We start from the raw sequence: 18,895 nt of genomic DNA on the forward strand, positions 1-18,895 counted from the left end.
TTACGCCAAACATGTCCTCTGCTGTTGTGTCCAAATAATTCAATTTTGGACTCATCTGTCCAAAGAACATTATTCCAGAAGTCCTGGTCTTTGTCAACTTTATCTCTGGCAAATGTCAGTCTGGCCTCGATGTTTCTCTTGGAAAGCAAAGGTTTCCTCCTTGCACACCTCCCATGCAAGTTAAACTTGTACAGTCTCTTTCTGATTGTAGAGGCATGTACTTCTACATCAACAGTAGCCAGAGCCTGCTGTAGTTCTCGAGATGACACTTTAGGGTTTTTGGAGACCTCTTTTAGCATCTTGCGGTCTGCTCTTGGGGTGAACTTTCTGGGGCGACCAGTCCTGGGCATGTTGGCAGTTGTTTTGAAAGCCCTCCACTTGTAGACTATCTTCCGGACAGTGGAATGGCTGATTTCAAAATCTTTTGAGATCTTTTTAAATCCCTTCCCAGACTCATAGGCTGCTACAATCTTTTTTCTGAAGTCCTCTGACAGCTCTTTTGCTCTCACCATGGTGCTCACTCTCACTTCAACAGTCAGGAGCACACCAAACTAAATGTCTGAGGTTTAAATAGGGCAAGCCTCATTCAACATGCAGAGTAACGATCTACTAATTATGTGCACCTGGTGTGATATACCTGTGTGAGATCTGAGCCAATTTAAGAGGGAATACATGTGAGGGTGTCCTATCTTTTTCCTCAGTTAGAATAGGCATTTTTGTAGAATGACATTTACAGAAGATCTTGAAAAGACTTTTCTTCAGTTTTCTTTGTTTAGTTGGATTACTTTAATCTCTCTGTATTGTTGAAACGGAGATGAAATAACCTTTTATTAAAAATGTTACAAAAAACCACATGCTTTCAAAGGGTGTCCTAATTTTTTCACATGACTGTATACGAAGGGAGGTATCCTGAAGCTGAATCCCCCTCCTCGCTTCTCACAGCATATGCTTTACACATACGAAGGGAGGTATCCTGAAGCTGAATCCCCCTCCTCCCCTCTCACAGCATATGCTTTACACATACGAAGGGAGGTATCCTGAAGCTGAATCCCCCTCCTCGCTTCTCACAGAATACTCCTTACACATACGAAGGGAGGTATCCTGCAGCTGCAGCCCTCTCCTCCCCTCTCACAGCATATGCTTTACACATACGAAGAGAGGTACACTGCAGCTGCATCCCCCTCCTCCCTGTCTATAATTTACTTGATTTCCATATATTCCCATCTTCTATTGATTTTATGGGGTTCTAAGGACATTTAAAAATCTGTCAAAAAGCAGGTTATGTGATAACATAACAAAATAAGTATTGCTCACCTGGAAAATCTTCTGCCGCTCAGATGTTCCCACGGCTCTCTGTTGTTCTGCAGTGAAGACGCTGCGACAACCTGCATGTGACTGCTGAAGCCAATCAGTGGTCACTGATAGTTGTCGCAATGTCATCACTACAGGAGAGCAACAGAGACAGACTGGGGGCAGATGCGGCAGCATTGGAGCAGCAGGGGATTTTCCAGGTGAGTAATAGTTTTTATTTTTTTATCATCTAATAACATCCTCTGCTTTCTCCTGGATTTTTAAATGGCTTTAGTTTTTCCTTGGGATAGGTTATCAATATCTGGTAATGGTTTGACTGTCTGAAGACTACATTATATAGCAGCAGTGTATGACATTGCAGCCCAAGCCTATTCACTTGCATAAGACTGAGCTGCATTTAGGCCATGTGACCGATAAACATGACATCACTGGCTTAGGAAGAGGCTGCAGCCCTCACCTGAGCACCGCGGCCTCTTTAACAGCTGATCGTCAGGGGTGCAGGGAGTCTGACCTCCACCGATCAGATATTGATGACCCATCCTCTCCTATTTTAGGTAAGGGGAGCAAGACCCAGATTTCTACAAATTTTCATAAGCATTAATGTAATTTACTTTTTTACCCTTTTTAAAACCATCCACTGTTCCTGCTGTGACCAAGTCCTGAGGAAGTCTATTTCACAGATTCTCAGTTATTACAGTAAAGAAGTTTTGAAGCTTCTGTAGACTGAACTTTTTCTTCTCCAGTCCGGGGTCTCCTTGTCTTTTCAGGGCATTTTACAAGGAACAGTTTTTAACCATATTTTTTGCATGGTCCATTTATATATTTGTATAGGTTAATCATGTCCCTCCTGTAACAAGGTACCTGGGATCACCGTGGATGGAAGGTATGTCTAACCGAGGTTCCTGGCCTCGGTGAAGTAAGAGCTGGTATTTTATGTGTCAGCAGCAGCTATTGCTAATTGACACCTAAAGATTTAGCATGGCTGTCATAGCTGATCCGGGACGGCTCTTAATAGGAGTAGTCAAAGTTCTGGGTGGTTGACTACTCCCCATGTTCCAGGCCGTGTTTTGCCAGGCATAAAAACCAGCCAGCACTGCCAGGTGTGGTGGATTTACCTCCCCCTTAGTGGAGCTAAGGAGTCTGTGTGCTGTGAACTGAGAGCTGTGCTGGGATTTGAGGTTTGAGCCGGGCTAGAGGACCTGATGGACTTGATGAGGCTGAACTGCTAACAGGTTGTGAATTAACACCCAGGAGAAAAGGTGACTTTTATTGTTTATGGACTTTCCTTGTGTGTGAACAAACACCAAGCCACCTGCGTTTTGTGATACACCAATGTGTGAATAAACACCGCTGTTTGATTCCAGAACTGTGTACTTTGCCTCTATACTGCATCCGGTAGTCCTAACTACCAGAGCAAATCCCCACACCCGTTAGACGTCTCTTCTCAAGACTTAATACACTTAATTATTTTATTCTTTCTTCATAACTTAGGCCCCTTTCACACAGACGAGAATTCCACGCGGGTGCAATGCGTGAGGTGAACGCATTGCACCCGCACTGAATCCGGACCCATTCATTTCTATGGGGCTGTGCACATGAGCAGTGATTTTCACGCATCACTTGTGCGTTGCGTGAAAAATCGCAGCATGCTCTACTTTGTGAGTTTATCCCGCAACTCAGGCCCCATAAAAGTGGGGCTGTGTGAAAATCGCAAGCAAGTGTGGATGCAGTGCGATTTTCACGCATGGTTGCTAGGTGACGATCGGAATGCGGACCCGATATTTATTATTTTCCCTTATAACATGGTTATAAGGGAAAATAATAGCATTCTTAATGCAGAATGCTAAGTAAATTAGGGATGGAGGGGTTAAAAAATTAAAAAATAATTAAACTCACCTCATCCACCTGTTCGCGCAGCCCGGCTCTTCTTCTTTCTTCTTCGAGGACCTGGGAGGAAAAGGACCTTTGGTGACGTCACTGCGCTCATCACATGGTCCATCACCGTGGTGATGGACCATGTGATGAGCGCAGTGACGTCACCAAAAGGTCCTTTTCCTCCCAGGTCCTCAAAGAAGAAAGACGAGCCAGGCTGCGCGAACAAGTGGATGAGGTGAGTTTAATTCTTTTTTAATTTTTTAACCCCTCCATCTCTAATTTACTTAGCATTCTGTACTAAGAATGCTATTATTTTCCCTTATAACCATGTTATAAGGGAAAATAAATCAAATCTACACAACACCGATCCCAAACCCGAACTTCTGTGAAGAAGTCCGGGTTCGGATCTGGGTACCAAACATGCCGATTTTTCTCACGAGCGTGCAAAACGGATTAAAACACGTTGCACTTGCGCGGAAAAATTGCGCATTTTCCCGCAGCACACCCGCATCTTTTCCTGCAACGCCCGAGTGAAACCAGCCTAAAGGTCCTACATGCCCCTTATCAGTTTAGTCGCTCTCCTCTGTACTTTTTTCTAGCTCTAGGGCCTCCTTTCTATGGACTCGTGCCCAGAACTGAACTGCATATTCCAGATAAGGCCGCACCAACGCTTTGTAAAGTGGTAATCTTACATCCCTGCCCCGCGAGTCCATGTCTCGTTTAATGCATGACAATATCCTGGTGGCCTTAGAAGCAGCCGATTGACATTGTGCTGTTATTTAATCTACCATCTACAAGGACACTCAAATCCTTCTCCATAAGTGAATCTCCCAGTGTTACATCCCCTAGGACATATGATGCACAGAGATTATTACTACCAAGATGCAGAACTCTACAATAACCCACATTCTCTGCTCTTAGGGTACCTGCAGATGTTGTGGATTACATGCGTTTTTTCTGTGCAGATTCTCGTATGGAAAAAAATCACAGCATAATAGAGTACTGGCAAAATATATGAGATTAGACAAATCTTACGTACACTTTGGGGAAGATTTATCATGTATTTGTGCCTTTTTAACTGCAAGTTTTTTTTTTATTGCATCTCTCGGATTTCATGCTGTCCTCGCCACTTTCCCCAAAGGGGGCGTGACAGCCAACCGGATAATTTTTTTTTCATTTATGCCGGAGTTCTGGTGCAAAAGAAGGCAGAAATCTATGGCAGAATTGAGCTGTGGTAGATTTCTGGCGTGCACCTTGCTATAAATTAGATGCATCCACAGGCTGCATATGGGTTACAAGACCAGCCCATTCATTTTTTCTTTCAGTGCAGAAATTGAAATTTTGAAATCTTTAGCATGTCAAAGCTTTGTGCAGTTTTCACCCTTTGCAATGCAAGGGCAAGATCTGCGGAAATACCGCACCAAAGCCGCAAGTAACACATTTGGATTTTGTTGCAGAAACACAAATAAATCTGCACGGAATTTCTGTTTATAGACCTGAACCTGTGTGCAGATGGCCTCAGTGGACAGCAGGAGGCGATGGCGAAACTGTAAACCTAGTCGCTGTAAATACAAGGCCCCAGGTTCACGAAATGTGTCACAGTCAATGATACAATGTAACAACTTATACTAATATTAAAATGAAACAATTACAAAATAACACTTTCAGTTAAAAGGTTATTCTCATCTCAGACAATGGGGGCATGTCAATAGGACCAATGCTGGGACGCGCACGTATATCGAGAACGGAGCTGCGAAAGTGGTGGAGGGCACACAGCTGCCCTCTATTTGTTTTCTATGGGGCCGCCGAAAATCCATCAGGCCCACAGAAGTTAATGGGAGCGGTGGCTGGTCATACGCGGTGCACTCCCATTCACTTCTATGTGGAGAGTGCTTGGTGGTGGCCTCCAGACACCACTTTGCAGAGCTCCGTTCCCGATCTAGGTGCTGCACCTATAAGTGAATGGGGGCATATCCTAGCAATATCCCCCGATTGTCTGAAATGAGACAACCCCTTTAAAGCAACAATTTTTGGCCTCTGTTTGTGGAACTTGGGTCGATTCAGCATTGAAAGGTTTACGAGGAGGACAACTGAAAGCTCTGAATGGGGCGGGGGAGGGTGGAGGTTGATAAAAGCACACTTATTAGCGAAAAAAATTAGCTGAAAGACAACGTGTGATCCCTTTCATATCTGATCCTCAGATACAAAACTGAGTGCTGTGAACAGCTTGCATGGTGCAGCCTCCCCACATCTCTCCGACTCCTCCAGAACGGCTCTAGTTCTTCCCAACAGCTATAATGGGAGGCAAAGCCAAGCTCAGGATTCAGCGGCAAAGCTGTATATGGTGAATGCACATGTGCACACCTGCAAGGGCTCATATCTACACGCGTGCAATTCACAGCAATCAAATCTGGAAATTCGACGGGTACAATCCAAATGGAGACACAGAAAGGTTTAGTCATCTCAAGTGTTCTGTGAGAAAATGTAGCATAGTCCATCTGATACCGAATAATGGAGGAATTCATTAGCATTGCCTTCAGGAGAGAATATAGTGCGGTACTTGATAAAAGCTTCATACGGCGGTACACCCAGGGCTTACAGCTCTGTCATCCATTGGGCGAGATACATTAATGTATGTATGTCTAGAATCTTACTTTATTTGCCCCAGAATTTCTGGTGCAGACTTCTGGCTCCAAATATATGAAGTGTGTGCCAGAATTTGTACCCATTCATAACAAGCTAAACACGACAGTCTTCAAGTCAACTTTTCTGTCAACGTTTTTTGCATTATTTTTTTTTGTCGCAGTTTTTAACAGATTTGGCTGCATCTTGTGGAAAAAATGTATACCAGCTCCAAAGAGGTCTAAGAAGTGGTGTGAAATTCTGCTAGTATAAGGCTGCATTGTCTCACAAATAAGCATCCAGTGGCACAACGGGAGTCATTTATAAAGACCGGCGTTTTATGCTGGTCTTTGTTTCCCCCCCCCCCTGCGCTGGCGGAGAAAGTGCCTAATTTATGGCGAGGCTCAGGCCATGCTCCTGGAGTAAAAACTACTCCAGCCTGTTCTCAGACGTAAAAGATGGTAAACGTGTCTGGGCCGAAGTCCCAGATCCCGCCACTCCAAACTGGTGAAGACGTCGCAAAAACGCCTGAGCAACAAAATATTGTCATATGTCCGTTCAAGAGATGGCGTAAAAATATTCATAAATGACCCCCACTGTGACACAATTAGGCACCCAGTGGCGCCCCGTGTGACACAATTAGGCACCCAGTGGCGCCCCGTGTGACACAATTAGGCACCCAGTGGCGCCCCGTGTGACACAATTAGGCACCCAGTGGCGCCCCGTGTGACACAATTAGGCACCCAGTGGCGCCCCGTGTGACACAATTAGGCTCCCAGTGGCGCCCCGTGTGACACAATTAGGCACCCAGTGGCGCCCCGTGTGACACAATTAGGCACCCAGTGGCGCCCCGTGTGACACAATTAGGCACCCAGTGGCGCCCCGTGTGACACAATTAGGCACCCAGTGGCGCACCACGTTGCATCTTTCCGTTCAGACTGCCGTACTCAAAAAGAAAAAAAAGCCTTTTTACAACACAATCCCAGCTATATCCACTTGAGGATCCGCAAAACACGGATACCGGCAGTGTGCATCCCGCATTTTCCCTTCCAAAGGTCCCGCAGTATGGTACAAATGCTTATAGATGTTTTGGTCCGCATCTGATGCAGAATAGAACTACATGAGGCCTTAGACACATTTAAAGGCTATGGACACCTTTGGGGGCAATTTTTTTTATTATTGAATTGTACTTATTTTGAGCTAAAAATTTATTTCCGTTGGTCTTTATTAAAAATATGGAATCCTTTTTTCTGTACAGAGCTGAGATGCTCTACTAGTCCCTGCGGATTTTCTGTCTTCTCCATCATCTGTGGAGCTGATGGGCTCCTTATCTCTGACATTATAAACACTCATTATAGCTCAGTTATTATCTTACTGATAAGGCCAAATGCACACGGCAGTGAGCGGTCCGTGGTATCTCGGCCTGGCATCCTGCTGACAGCAGGAGCGCGCGCGTCATTGGTTCCTATGACGCCGTGCGCTTCATGCCGCCACTGCACTACAGTAATACACTCGTATGATCTATATGAGTGTATTACTGTAGTGCAGCAGCGGCATGAAGCAACCAATGACGCCGTGCACTCCTGCTGTCAGCAGGATGCCAGGCCGGGATACCACGGACCGCTCACGGCCGTGTGCATTCGGCCTAAGAATGTGGCTTAAATAAAGTGTTTGAGCTCTCAGTAGTTTAGAGGTAAGGTTTATTATATGACTAGTTTAGAGGTAAGGTTTATTATATGACCAGCACAAAGTGAAAGGGAAAGTACCAGTCACACAGCTAGAAAAACAGTTAACCCATTGTGAAAGAAAAGCTCAATATTTTTTACCAAAAGCCAAATGAAAATATGATTTTTAGCCAAAAATGAGTAAAATGCGATCATAAACAAAATTTGCCTCTAAAGGTGTACATAGCCTTTAAAGGAATTGTTCCGGATTATGAAAGCAAAGCTTCTTTATTCCAAAAACATTCCCACACCTGTCCATGGATTTTGCTCCACTGAATGAATTTGGGCTGAGTTGAGGACAGGGGAGATGCTATTTTTGGAAGAAAGCAGCCATCTATTTGTCGTCCTGGAGAACCCCTTCAACAATGCATTGGACTGCAATACCAAGCACCCCGCTATGCGCCTCAGCCTCCTCAAACCGCTGATCAGCAGGAAGGCAGACCCACACAGATACTGATGACCTCTCCTGAGGATAAAGCATCAATATTAAACACCCAAAATGCCCCATAATGCACTGCTGTAATGCGTAGGGCGTGGCCTCTGTCAGGCTGGCAGACGCTTTGCTCAGATGTACAGGAAGGTGCAGCGGACTGCGCTTCCCATCAGCTGCGCTACCACAAAAAATGTACACTGTGCGTAAAACTTTTTTTTAATTTTTTACTACTGGAGTCAGTGCCTGCAGTGTGCACAGAGCCTAAGGGCGCCTTCACACGCCGCACATTTTGCTGCAGAAATGTCTGCGACTAAAAATCTGTTCCATTCGATTGAATGGGGTTGATGAAAGCACATGGATTTCTGCAAGCCGCATTCAGGTGAATTTTCTGCAGCGTGTGAATGTGCCCTAACTGTGACTGAAGCCCCCAGTGATTAGGCTAACAGTTCGGGGGGGGGGGAAGGCGACCCAAGAACAGAAGTGGAGAACTGAAATCCAGAAGAGGAGGGCGGCAGCTTCCAAACCAGGGGAGTGTGAGCGCAGGAATGGGTGGCTCCACGTGCAGCCACAGATATAAATATAGACGATGAATAATGGGAGCTGACGAGGAGAGGCTTATTACAGGGACAATTACCATTCATTAACGTGCCACTTCTCGCCATTAGCGTACTGTGTGAATGTATGGCGCTGAACTCAATCAATACCCGTGATGGGGAGGAGAGGTTAATACTGGGACTGCACATACACTGTGCAATGAGCGCTGGAAGGTTACTGCTCCATTGGCCACGCAGAAAACTGCCACTTTGGAATTTAAGATATGACGCTCAACATACACGATTTCCCTGCAGACGACTCCATACAAAGATAATACTGCTGTAGGCCTCATTCACACAATTGTGGTGGATTTTCAAAAATAAAAATCTGAGAATAACGGACAGCACTGAGATGGCTCCATGTGCATCCCTATAGCGGTGGTCACTGAGGCACCGTCCTGCCGTCCCCATGTATCATTCATCTCAAAGAACCCCTCTGAAGAAGGTCTGTGTGTCCGGCAGGCAGAAACGTCACCTAGTTGTGGCTCTACAGGGAAAGTGACAATGGACGATGGGGGTTTGTGCAACTCCAACCACTGGGCCCCAGCAATCCTGAGTATCGGGGCCCCTGAGTCCTCTCTTTGAATGTAGTGCACATGTTAGTTCTCAGCTACATTTACATACTGTACTTTTCCTGAGAAATCCAATTTAAATCTCCTGCAAATACCTGCATTAGGCCTCAAGCACACGACCATTGTGTGCATTCGTGTCCGTTGTTCCGTTTTCCGTGATTTTCTGCAGACCCATTGACTTTCAATGGGTCCGTTGAAAACTCGGAAAATGCACCGTTTGTCATCCGTGTCCGTGATCCGTGTTTCCTGTCCGTCAAAAAATAGGACCTGTCCTATTTTTTTGACGGACAACTGTTCACGGACCCATTCAAGTCAATGGGTCTGTGAAAAAACACGGAGGCACACAAGATTGCCATCCGCGTCCGTGATCCGTGTCCGTAGGCTACTTTAGCACAGACGGATCCGCAGATCTGTCTGCATACAGCTTTTTCAGAGCTGAGTTTTCACTTCGTGAAAACTCAGATCCGACAGTATATTCTAACACAGAGGCGTTCCCATAGTGATGGGGACGCTTCAAGTTAGGGCTCTTTAACACCTGCGTTCTTTTCTTCCGGCATAGAGTTCCGTCGTCGGGGCTCTATGCCGGAAGAATCCTGATCAGTTTTATCCTAATGCATTCTGAATGGAGTGAAATCCGTTCAGGATGCATCAGGATGTCTTCAGTTCTGGAACGGAATGTTTTTTGGCTGCTGCGCTTTTTGCTCCGGCCAAAAATCCTGAAGACTTGCCGCAAGGTCGGATGCGGAATTAATGCCCATTGAAAGTCATTGATCCGGACTTAAGCTGAACGTCGTTTCGGCGCATTGCCGGATCCGACGTTTAGCTTTTTCTGAATGGTTACCATGGCTGCCAAGACGCTAAAGTCCTGGCAGCCATGGTAAAGTGTAGCGGGGAGCGGGGGAGCAGCATACTTACCGTCCGTGCGGCTCCCGGGGCGCTCCAGAGTGACGTCAGGGCGCCCCACAGCGCATGGATGACGTGATCGCATGGCACGTCATCCATGCGCATGGGGCGCTCTGACGTCACTCTGGAGCGCCCCGGAAGCCGCACGGACTGTAAGTATACCGCTCCCCACTACTACTATGGCAACCAGGACTTTAATAGCGTCCTGGCTGCCATAGTAACACTGAAAGCATTTTGAAGACAGATCAGTCTTCAAATGCTTTCAGTTCACTTGCATTTTTCCGGATCCGGCGTGTAGTTCCGGCAAGTGGAGCACACGCCGGATCCGGACAACGCAAGTGTGAAAGAGGCCTTAGAATACACTATGACCTGTGTACATAACTGCCCCCTGCTGCCTGGTAGCATCCGATCTCTTACATGGGGCTGTGATCCGCACAATTAACCCTTCAGGTGCCGCACCTGAGGGGTTAATTGTGCGTATCATAGTCCCCTGTAAGAGATTCAGGTGCTGCCAGGCAGCAGACCCCCCTCCCGCCCCAGTTTTTAATTCATTGGTGGCCAGTGCGGCCCCCCCTCCCTCCCCAGTATAAAATTCATTGGTGGCCAGTGCGGCCTCCCCTCTCCGATCGGAGTCCCAGTTTAATTGCTGGGGCTCCGATCGGTAACCATGGCAACCAGGACGCTACTGCAGTTCTGGCTGCCATGGTTACTTAGAAATTTTAGAAGCATTATACTTACATGCGCTGTCTGTGACTGGCCGGGCGCTCCTCCTACTGGTAAGTGAAAGGTCTGTGCGGCGCATTGCTTATAGCACAGACCTTTCACTTACCAGTAGGAGGAGCTCCCGGCCGGTCACAGACAGCGCAGGTAAGTATGATGCTTCTAAAATTGCTAAGTAACCATGGCAGCCAGAACTGCAGTAGCGTCATGGTTGCCATGGTTACCGGTCGGAGCCCCAGCAATTAAACTGGGACTCCGATCGGAACTCTCCGCTGCCACCAATGATCGGGGGGGGGGGGGGGGGGAGGCCGCACTGGCCACCAATGAATTTAATACTGGGGAGGGAGGGGAGCCGCACTGGCCACCAGTCAATTTAATACAGGGGAGGGAGGGGGGGCCGCACTGGCCACCAATTAATTTAATACAGGGGAAGGGGGGCCGGAGGGGGCCGCACTGGCCAACAATGAATTCAATACAGGGAAGGGAGGGGGGGTCTGGCCCCCTGCTGCCTGGCAGCACCTGATCTCTTACAGGGGGCTATGATATGCACAATTAACCCCTCAGGTGCGGCACCTGAGGGGTTAATTGTGCGGATCACAGCCCCCTGTAAGAGATCGGATCCTGCCAGGCAGCAGTCATGTCCACAGTTCATAGTAAATTCTAACTTGGGAACGCCAAGGGAACGCCACGTAACCATGGGAACGCTACTGTGTTAGAATATACTGTCGGATCTGAGTTTTCACGATGTAACTCAAATCCGATGGTATATTCTAACATAGAGGCATTCCCATGGTGATGGGGACGCTTAAAGTTAAAATATACCATCGGATTGGAGAAAACTCAGAAGGGACTCCTGACTTTACATTAAAAGTCAATGGGGGGGCGGATCCGTTTGCAATTGCACCATATTGTGTCAACGTCAAACGGATCCGTCCCCATTGACTTGCATTGTAATTCAGGATGGATCCGTTTGGCTCCGCACGGCCATGTCTGGTGATCCTCCAAAAAATCATGGAAGATCCACATGGAAGAAAAAAAACGGACACGGAACCCCGTTTTGCGGACCGTGAAAAAATACTGTTGTGTGCATGAGGCCTTACAGAAGGTCAGCAAAACAACAAATAGTGAGTGCAGCTCTGGAGTATAATACAGGATGTAACTCAGGATCAGTACAGGATAAGTAATGTATGTACACAGTGACTGCACCAGCAGAATAGTGAGTGCAGCTCTGGAGTATAATACAGGATGTAACTCAGGATCAGTACAGGATAAGTAATGTATGTACACAGTGACTGCACCAGCAGAATAGTGAGTGCAGCTCTGGAGTATAATACAGGATGTAACTCAGGATCAGTACAGGATAAGGCTACATTCACACGTCCGTGGTGTGTTGCGGACCCGCAACACACCCGCCCAGTACGCCTATAGAAATGACAATTCTTGTCCGCTGCGGACAAGAATAGGACATGTTCTATCTTTTGCGGAGCTGCGGACCCGAAGATCAGGGCCACGCTCCGCGGACAGCACACAGTGTGCTGTCCGCATCCATTCCGTCCCCATAGAACATGAATGGGTGCGGAACGGATGTGGACCCATTTGCAGACGTGTGAATGGACCCTTAGTAATACAGGATGTAACTCTGGTTCAGTACAGGATAAGTAATGTATGCACACAGTGACTGCGCCAGCAGAATAGTGAGTGCAGCTCTGGAGTATAATACAGGATGTAACTCAGGATTAGTGCAGGATAAGTAATGTATGTACACAGTGACTGCACCAGCAGAATAGTGAGTGCAGCTCTGGAGTATAATACAGGATGTAACTCTGGATCAGTACAGGATAAGTAATGTGAATACACAGTGACTGCACCAGCAGAATAGTGAGTGCAGCTCTGGAGTATAATACAGGATGTAACTCAGGATTAGTACAGGATAAGTAATGTATGTACACAGTGACTGCACCAGCAGAATAGTGAGTGCAGCTCTGGGGTATAATACAAGATGTAACTCAGGATCAGTACAGGATAAGTAATGTATGTACACAGTGACTGCACCAGCAGAATAGTGATTGCAGCTCTGGAGTATAATACAGGATGTAACTCAGGATCAGTACAGGATAAGCAATGTATGTACACGATGACTGCACCAGCAGAATAGTGAGTGCCGCTCTGGAGTATAATACAGGATGTAACTCAGGATCAGTACAGGATAAGTAATGTATGTACACAGTGACTGCACCAGCAGAATAGTGAGTGCAGCTCTGGAGTATAATACAGGATGTAACTCAGGATCAGTACAGGATAAGTAATATATATACACAGTGACTGCACCAGCAGAATAGCGAGTGCAGCTCTGGAGTATAATACAGGATGTAACTCATGTGTTTGCCAATCACTACCATAAAACATACCCTTTTGATTGCATACAGTTGTAGGGTTGGAGGGTATATAGATGCATCGGGGATACTCTTTTGGTTTAATGTTTCTGATTTGTACATATCAGATGTAACATGAATAATAATAATAAAAATAATAAATTTAAATAATTAATTATAAAAAAAGTGGAGGATGTGCGGCACGACTCTGCTAATTAGAGCGATGACGGGGGTCACTGACTTGATTATAAAGGATACAGAGTGTCCTTGTGAGTATCAGAGTGCCAGGTAGTAATAACAGTAATAATGTACACCGCATGCCCAGGACAATAATAAGGTGTATCTGGGTCGGTGACTCCGTCACACAGAATAATATGTGTCCTTGTAAGTGATATGAATAATGTGCTCCAGAGGGCGCGCAGATCATCCCAATATCATCATTATTATCTGGCAGGTCCTCCCGTGCCGTACATTATAATTATTATCATCATCAGGCAGAATGGGGTCTGTGTCCGCGGGGGGTCATTAGTGGAGTCTCTGTGATTTATTCATTAATAATAAGCAATAATAGAAGGTGGAGCGGTCAGCGGACTAATGACCCCCTGCCACAGCGCCGTGTACACCCGAGGACGTACAACCGTTATAATACTAGGCCCCGGGACAAAGCAAATCAAACAGGTTAAGCCCCTGTTCACATAATGCTTTTTTATTTAGCATAACAGAAGCCCTGAGGCAACAAACCCCACTGACCTATAAAGGGGAGCTGGGGTTCTGCTGGTTTTGGCGTCAGTGCTAATTAAATGTGTGGGAGGAGGTGACGGCGCCTCCTGTGCAAGTGTGAACACAGCCTAATACCACGCAGCACAAAATGCTAAAAAATGTGCAAAAGAACCTCAATAATAAGAATGATGTGAGATGGAGAGCCCGCTACGGATAACGGTAACAACACACACATAGATCGCAGCGAACCTGATTATACAGCGTGTAATCATCATCATCGTCGTGGTGTAAATCATTGGCAGTCATCACTGGCACCGGACACAATAGTGTAATAATACGGGAGATATCACGCACAATCCTGTGTGAACAGCGCCATAACTATGGAGAGTATTATAATAGTGTAATAATACCCTGCACTGTAGACTATAAGTGTGATAACAGGCACCGTGGATCAGAAAAATAGTGGAATAAAAAAGTGCTATTTACTTTATTACAATTCTAGTGTAATAATCTGCACCGTAGATAATATTGTAATAACGAACGGGGGATTATAATACTGTGATTAATAATACAAACTGTATTATAATATGATAATGTGCATTGTAGACTATTAGTGCAATAATAACATGCACCGGTGATCAGAATAATAGTGTAATAATTATAATATTTTGTGTAAATTAGTATAATAATATCACGCACTCAAGCCTATAAGTGTAATAATAATATTCACCAGCGATTATAATATTAGGGTAATAATGCGCACATTCGCCCTATTAAAAAAATGCAGCGACAAGTGGGAGAACCTGTAATGTGTGGTGATAGACGGGCAATTCACATTGTGGTATAATATAACCCTACACAGACTTCAGATGATATCTGTATAGTGTTAGAGGACGCGCAGTTATATTTGCATAGATTATAACATTCTGTAAGTACAGCTCAGATTATAATAAGACACGCAGCGAAGGTTATTATTTATGTGCCGTCTAAATTATAATATATGTGCAGCATAGATAATATATGTGGAGTGTAGATTATAATACATTCAGTGTAGGCCATTATATAGGAGCGATGTATGTTCAGGTTACATACGTGCAATGAAGGAGAAGCAGACAAAATCAGCAGATAGAACATATAGATTATAATATACTAATTTATAATACATGCAGTGTAGATTATAGTGTATACACAGTGCAGGAGCAGCAGACGGCAGAACATATAGATTACAATACACATGCAGCAGAGATAATGATACCAGCAGTGTAGATATGATCAGTGAATATTATTATACAGTGTAGATTATTATATAGAGTCGATTATAATATATGATCAGTGTAGATTATTAGGCTACTTTCACACCTGTGGCAGAGTGTGGATCCGTCTCACAAATGCATTGCAAGAACGGATCCGTTTCTATTTTTTCTCACATTTTTAAAGGTCTGCGCATGCGCAGACTGGAAGGACGGGTCAGGCATTGCAGTATTTTTAATGTCGGATCCGGCACTAATACATTTCAATGTAAGTTAATGCCAGATCCGGCATTCAGGCAAGTGTTTAGTTTTTTTGGCCGGAGATAAAACCGTAGCATGCTGCAGTATTATCTCCTTCCTGAAAAGTCAAAAAGACTGAACTGAAGACGTCCTGATGCATCCTGAAAGGATCGCTCTCCATTCAGAATGCATGGGGATGAAACTGATCAGTTATTTTCCGGTATTGAGCCCCTAGGATGGAACTCAGCACCGGAAAATAAAAGCGCTGGTGTGAAAGTAGCCTTATATAGAGTAGATTATTCTATATGATTAGTGCAGGGTCCTCTATGTGATTATTATATAATGTAGATTATTGTAGATATTATTATACAGTGTAGATATACAGTAGGCCTGCACAATATATCGCCAAAGCAATCGCAATTAATCGCCATATCGCAATCGCCAATTGGCCGACCCAAAAATGCTGCAATTATATTACCATATTTTTCGCTTTATAAGACAAACTTTTTCCCCCCCAAAAGTGGGGGGAAAATGGCAGTGCGCCTTATAAAGCGATGGTTGACTTTTTACGTGGTTGACACGGATGTATCAGTTACAGTATGGGGAGGGAGGGGAGCTGGAGGCAAGTCGTTATTTTAATGAACAAATGTTCTTTTATTTATCTGTTCTGTGCAGTGCTATGAAGAAAATGGCAAGTTTTGTATTTTGTACTTTTGCAGTAATGCAAATATGTTATTTAATTTAGTAAAAGATATTTTATTTTGAAAAACACTGTGCATTTCAGTTCTTGAGTTAAAGGGAACCTGTGACCGGGATTTCGTATATAGAGCTGAGGACATGGGTTGCTAGATGGCCGCTAGCACATCCGCAGTACCCAGTCCCCATAGCTCTGTGTGCTTTTATTGTGTAAAAAAAACGATTTGATACATATGAAAATTAACCTGAGATGAGTCCTGTACGTGAAATGAGTCAGGGACAAGACTCATCTCAGGTTAATTTGCATATGTATCAAATCGTTTTTTTTACACAATAAAAGCACACAGAGCTATGGGGACTGGGTATTGCAGATGTGCTAGCGGCCATCTAGCAACCCATGTCCTCAGCTCTATATACGAAATCCCGGTCACAGGTTCCCTTTAAGCATAACTACATTTCTGCATTATCAGTAATTTCTCTGTGCTTTTGCCTTGAAAATCCAAGCAAATAGACCTCTAGCACAATTCCCTTAAAATATTGCATCGCATACCGTTAATTTTTAGGGCCCTAATCGCAATCGCACAAAATTCCCATATCGTGCAGCCCTAATATACAGTGTAGATTATATACTGTAGATATTAGACAATATAGATATTATACAATATAGATATTAGACAGTGTAGATTATTATGAGGTGTAGACAATTCTATACAATCAGTGCAGGTTCTTCAGCGATCACAGCTCCTATAGATTATTATATAGTGTAGATATTATATAGTGTAGATATTATCACGGCTCCTATAGATTATTATATAGTGTAGATATTATTATACAGTGTAGATATTCTATAATGTAGATATCACAGCTCCTATAGATTATATAGTGTATTATCACAGCTCCTATAGTTTATTATATAGTGTAGCTATTATCACAGCTCCTATAGATTATTATATAGTGTAGCTATTATCACAGCTCCTATAGATTATTATATAGTGTAGCTATTATGGCTCCTGTAGATTATACAGTGTAGATATAATCACAGCTCCTATACATTATTATACGGTGTAGATATAGCTCCTGTAGATTATTATACAGTGTAGATATTATTATACAGAGTGTAGATATTATCACAGCTCCTATAGTGTAGATATTATCACAGCTCCTATAGATTATATACTGTAGTTATTATGGCTCCTTTAAATTATTGTACAGTGTAGATATTGTCACAGCTCCTGTAGATTATTTTATTATATACTGTAGATATTATGGCTCCTATACATTATTATACAGAGTAGATATAATCACAGCTCCTATAGATTATATGGTGTAGATATCACAGCTCCTGTACATTATTATAAAGTGCAGATATTATCACAGCTCCTGTACATTATTATACAGTGCAGATATTATCACAGCTCCTGTACATTATTATACAGTGCAGATATTATCACAGCTCCTGTACATTATTATACAGAGCAGATATTGTCACAGCTCCTATAGATTATATACTGTAGATATTATTACAGCTCCTGTACATTATTATACAGTGTAGATACTGTCACAGCTCCTATAGGTTATTATACAGTGTAGATATTATCACATATTATACAGTGCAGATATTATCACAGCTCCTATAGATTATTATACAGTGTAGATATTATCACATATTATACAGAGCAGATATTATCACAGCTCCTATAGATTATTATACAGAGCAGATATTGTCACAGCTCCTGTAGGTTATATGGTGTAGATATCACAGCTCCTATAGATTATTATACAGAGCAGATATTGTCACAGCTCCTGTAGGTTATATGGTGTAGATATTACAGCTCCTATAGATTATTATACAGTGTAGATATTATCACATATTATATAGTGTAGATATCACAGCTCCTATACATTATTGTACAGTGTAGATATTGTCACAGCTCCTGTAGGTTATATGGTGTAGATATCACAGCTCCTATAGATTATTATACAGAGCAGATATTGTCACAGCTCCTGTAGGTTATATGGTGTAGATATCACAGCTCCTATAGATTATTATACAGAGCAGATATTGTCACAGCTCCTGTAGGTTATATGGTGTAGATATTACAGCTCCTATAGATTATTGTACAGTGTAGATATTATCACATATTATATAGTGTAGATATCACAGCTCCTATACATTATACAGTGCAGATATCACAGCTCCTATACATTATTGTACAGTGTAGATATTATACAGTGCAGATATCACAGCTCCTATAGATTATTATACAGAGCAGATATTGTCACAGCTCCTATAGATTATTATACAGTGTAGATATCACAGCTCCTATAGGTTTTTGCATAGAGCGGAGCCGCAGCTGGCGGCCGGCAGTGACAGGGCTGAGGAGTCATGTAGGGACACTGGGGGAGTGGGCTCCATGAGGAGGGAGGACAGAGAGGAGGGGTCTCCGGGCTCCACACCCCTTTCCTCAGCGGCGGTTTCCCCACACGGCGCGCACCCCCTCACCTTCCGTGCCGCGGTCAGTCATGAGGTGATTACCTGCGCTCGGCTCCCGCAGTGTCCTCCTCCTCGGCCCCGCTCACCAAATCCTCCATTCCTCTGTCAGCTGTCACCCGAAATTCCCTCAGCCGGTCCCGCCTACGCCGGCCCGCCGCCGCCCGCCATTGGCCAGTCGCCCGCTACCTCACGCGGTGATTGGTTGAAGGCCTTGACAATCAGGGAGTGGCGCTTAGCCACACGCGCGTCCAGGCTACGCCCAAAAACAAATCGAGTGCTCCTCGCTAGAGCCACGCCTCTCTTAATAAAATCCTCCTTTGCCATTGGTTCTCTTCCAGCAAGTTTGTGTTTAAGGAGGCTGCGATTGGTT

The 18,895-nt window shown here is 44.3% G+C and overlaps 1 protein-coding gene across 1 annotated transcript in view; it reads right to left on the reverse strand.

Annotated features, from left to right (window-relative positions):
• Positions 1 to 18,615, reverse strand: part of ZBTB20 (zinc finger and BTB domain containing 20) — a 707,334-nt gene extending 688,719 nt beyond the window's left edge. The window contains exon 1 of the mRNA XM_044284171.1: positions 18,568 to 18,615. The gene's annotated coding sequence lies outside the window, so the exon portion shown is untranslated. The remainder of the gene's footprint in view (positions 1 to 18,567) is intronic.
• Positions 18,616 to 18,895: the final 280 nt, after the last annotated feature.

The sequence above is a fragment of the Bufo gargarizans genome, chromosome 3 (genome assembly GCF_014858855.1).
Source record: "Bufo gargarizans isolate SCDJY-AF-19 chromosome 3, ASM1485885v1, whole genome shotgun sequence".
Classification (NCBI taxonomy): domain Eukaryota; kingdom Metazoa; phylum Chordata; class Amphibia; order Anura; family Bufonidae; genus Bufo; species Bufo gargarizans.